At 48.6% G+C, this 4,252-nt stretch overlaps 1 non-coding gene across 1 annotated transcript; it reads right to left on the bottom strand.

Annotated features, from left to right (window-relative positions):
* Nucleotides 1–72, bottom strand: trnae-cuc. Its single transcript has one exon. It is a non-coding gene; the product is annotated as a tRNA-Glu (tRNA).
* Nucleotides 73–4,252: the final 4,180 nt, after the last annotated feature.

The following is a 4,252-nucleotide window of genomic DNA, read 5'->3' as shown; positions in this document are numbered from 1 at the left end:
TTCCCTGACCGGGAATCGAACCCGGGCCGCGGCGGTGAGAGCGCCGAATCCTAACCACTAGACCACCAGGGAAGGATAATACAGTGCAAATTGGTTCTCAGTGTGAGCTGGTACATATGTGCGATAACCTTCTATATTCATTGTGACAGGTTGTACAAGTAAAGATGTAGCAAAAGAGTAGTTCCCTGACCGGGAATCGAACCCGGGCGCGGCACTAGGGGAAGAGCGCCATATGTGCGAAACCTCCATAACCACTAGACCACCAGGGAAGGGTACTAACACTAGACACCAGGGAAGGGTTCAGTTTCCCAGTTTGAAATGGTACATATAGTTGAAGTCGTAAGTTTCCATCCACTTAGGCTGGAGTCATTAAAACCTGTTTGTCAACCCCTCCCCACATTTCTTGCTAACAAACGATCGTTTTGGCAGACGGTTAGGACATCTACTTTGTGCATGACACAAGTCATTTTTCCAACAATTGTTTACATTGGGATTATTTCACTTATAATTCACTGTATCACAAATTCAGTGGGCCAGAAGTTTACATACAATAAGTTGGCTGTGCCTTTAAACAGTTTGTAAAATTCCCGAAAATGATGTCATGGCTTTAGAAGCTTCTGATAGGCTAATTGACATCCTTTGAGTCAATTGGAGGAGTACCTGTAGATGTATTTCAAGGCCTACCTTCAAACTCAGTGCCTCTTTGCTTGACTCCATGGGAAAAGCAAAGGAAATCAGGCAAAACCTCAGAAAAAAAAATGTAGACCTCCACAAGTCTGGTTCCTCCTTGGGAGCAATTTCCAAACGCCTGAAGGTACCTCGCTCATACCGCTCAGGAAGGAGACGCGTTCTCTCTCCTAGAGATGAACGTACTTTGGGTCGAAAAGTGCAAATCCATCCCAGAACAACAGCAAAGGACCTTGTGAAGATGCTGGAGGAAACAGGTACAAAATGGTCTATATCCACAGGCAAACGAGTCCTATATCGACATACCTCGAGAGCCCGCTCAGAACACCATCATGTTGTGGGGGTGCTTTGCTGCAGGAGGGTCTGGTGCACCACTAGAACACCTGGGAAGGACACTGCAGTGCAAATCGGTTCCCAGTGTGAGATGGTACATATGTGCGATAACCTTCTATATTCATTGTGACAGGTTGCACAAGTAAACATGTAGCAAAAGAGTAGTTCCCTGAACGGGAATCGAACCCGGGCTGCGGCGGTGAGAGCGCCGAATCCTAACCACTAGACCACCAGGGAAGGGTACTACAGTGCAAATCGGTTCCCAGTGTGAGCTGGTACATATGTGCGATAACCTTCTATATTCATTGTGACAGGTTGCACAAGTAAACATGTAGCAAAAGATTAGTTCCCTGAACAGGAATCAAACCCGGGCAGCGGCTGTGAGAGCGCCGAATCCTAAGCACTAGACCACCAGGGAAGGGTACAACATTTCAAATCGTTCCCAGTGTGAGCTGGTACATATGTGCGATAACCTTCTATATTCATTGTGACAGGTTGCACAAGTAAACATGTAGCAAAAGAGCAGTTCACTGACCGGGAATCGAATCCTAACCACTAGACCACCAGGGAAGGATACTACAGTGCAATTCCCCAGTTTGAAATGGTACATATAGTTGAAGTCGTAAGTTTCCATCCACTTAGGCTGGAGTCATTAAAACTTTGGGTCGAAAAGTGCAAATCCATCCCAGAACAACAGCAAAGGACCTTGTGAAGATGCTGGAGGAAACAGGTACAAAATGGTCTATATCCACAGGCAAACGAGTCCTATATCGACATACCCCGAGAGGCCGCTCAGCAAGGAAGAAGCTACTGCTCCAAAACCGCCATAAAAAAGCCATACTACAGTTTGGGGACAAAGATCCTAGTTTTTGGAGAAATGTCCTCTGGTCTGATGAAACAAAAATCGAACTGTTTGGCCATAATGACCATTGTTATGTTTGGAGGGAAAAGGGGGAGGCTTTCAAGCCGAAGAACACCATCATGTTGTGGGGGTGCTTTGCTGCAGGAGGGTATGGTGCACCACTAGAACACCTGGGAAGGACACTGCAGGGCAAATCGGTTTGCAATTTGAAGTGGTACATATGTGCAACAACCTACTAAATTCATAGTGACAGGTTGCACAAGTAAACAAGGAGCATAGACTATTTCCCTGACCGGGAATCGAACCCGAGCCGCGGCGGTGAGAGCGCCTTCTATATTCATTGAATCCTAACCACTAGACCACCAGGGAAGGATAATACAGTGAAAATTGGTTCTCAGTGTGAGCTGGTACATATGTGTGATAACCTTCTATATTCATTGTGACAGGTTGTAGAAGTAAAGATGTAGCAAAGAGTAGTTCCCTGACCGGGAATCGAACCCGGGCCGCGGCGGTGAGAGCGCCGAATCCTGACCACCAGGGAAGGGTACGACAGTGCAAATCGGTTCCAAGTGTGAGCTGGTACATATGTGCAATAACCTTCTATATTCATTGTGACAGGTTGTACAAGTAAACATGTAGCAAAAGAGTAGTTCCCTGACCGGGAATCAAAACCTGGACGTGGCGGTGAGAGCGCCGAATCCTAACCACTAGACCACCAGGGAAGGGTACAACAGTGCAAATCGGTTCCCAGTGTGGGAACTGGAGTGGGATCCTCGGGACAGTAAGACAGAGACTGGGTTTTGGGGACTACGACAGTTGACTTTTGAGGGCAAGGTTTTAATCATCAAAGCTGTGATTTTACCTGTGCTTTTACTAATCAGTTCTGTTTTTATCCCCCCCGAAGGAGTATTTTAGCCCTGGAGCGGATGCTCTTCTACTTTCTGTGGGGAAGCAAGTGGGAGAGGCTGAGGAGGGAGGTGGTCAAGAGGCCCAGGTCCAAGGGGGGGAAAGGCTTGCCTGACCTCTACTTGTTCCTGGGCAGCCGCTACACAGCATTACATCTGACTCTTGCCACCTCCCGGTCAATAACAAGACACAGGCCCTCGCACGGTTCTGGCTGGGATCTTACCTCAGGACACTGAGGCTGATCCCAGTCGACCTGCGAGCCCCAGTCTCTTTCCTGCTCCCCACCCACTACTTCCAGCTCCAGAAATTTTTAAGACATTTTAAACTGGAAAAGGAAGCAGTCACGGTTTTAACTAAACACCGCTCTCTTCTCTCTCTTGTGCAGGAGCGGGAACCAGTATGTCCAGTGCGCGGGCTCGCTATAGGCGAGCCCACAACGGTCTGGCGCAACGTGGCCCATCCTGCTCTCCTGAATCGGCATCGGGACCTGTCCTGGATGGTCGCCCACGATATCCTCCCGGTCAGGGCCGTTATGCACTCACGGGGCATGGCGAGGACATCCGCGTGCCCCCGACCGGGCTGCAGCCAAGAAGAGTCGGTGAGGCACATGCTCTGGGAGTGCAGAGCCGCCAGGGACCTGTGGAAGGAAGCAGGCCCCCTGATCACCTCGTGTCTGCCAGCAGGGGAGGACCTAACACCTCAGCTCGTGCTGTACGGGGTGGGCCGAAGGCCCATTCCACCGAAGGCCTTCACCAAGTTCTGGCCCACCCTCACGTGTCTGAAGGAAGCACTGTGGTCCTCCCGTAACCTGCTGGTAGCAAAAAGCGTAGAGACCACCCCCAGGCAGTGGCCATGGTAGCCACGGAAGCCCTGGGGTGGTACGAACGGAAGGGGGCCTCGACCCCAGGCGAAGGGTCCCCCACAACACCCTAGGTCCCGGCGGCCACGGCCTGACAGCGCTGCGGCGCCTAGGGCGATGCACCTAGGGGAGGGATCTCCTCTGGGCCCCAAAGGACGGGACGATGGTCTATTCGGGAGAGCAGGATGAGGCGAGTTTGATAAGGACTCACCCCGCTCCTGTACAAGCGATTGAAGACAGCCTTTTAACAAAGTGACTTTTTAACATGTTTCTAACGTCTTAAAAATGTTTTATCTTTGTTGAATCATTTCGTACACATTTTAAATGGCTTTTACAGATTTCTTTTTACAAAGAAAGTACTTTTATTCATAGTTGTTGTCATTGGTTTTAACAACACGTACTTTTAACAAATTTAAATGTAAATTCAAATGCTGTGTTTTATGCCTTGTTGCCGTTTTTATGTGTATAAATGATTAAATGAATGTATGAGCTGTTTTTTTAAAGCAATTGTGAAAATAAAACTTTTCCAAAAGAAAAAAATATGTGCGACAACCTACTAAATTCATAGTGACAGGTTGCACAAGTAAACAAGGAGAATAGACTAT

This window comes from Oncorhynchus gorbuscha, unplaced genomic scaffold, assembly GCF_021184085.1.
Source record: "Oncorhynchus gorbuscha isolate QuinsamMale2020 ecotype Even-year unplaced genomic scaffold, OgorEven_v1.0 Un_scaffold_6234, whole genome shotgun sequence".
NCBI classification, from domain to species: Eukaryota; Metazoa; Chordata; class Actinopteri; order Salmoniformes; family Salmonidae; genus Oncorhynchus; species Oncorhynchus gorbuscha.
This window is presented reverse-complemented; position numbering and strand designations above follow the sequence as displayed.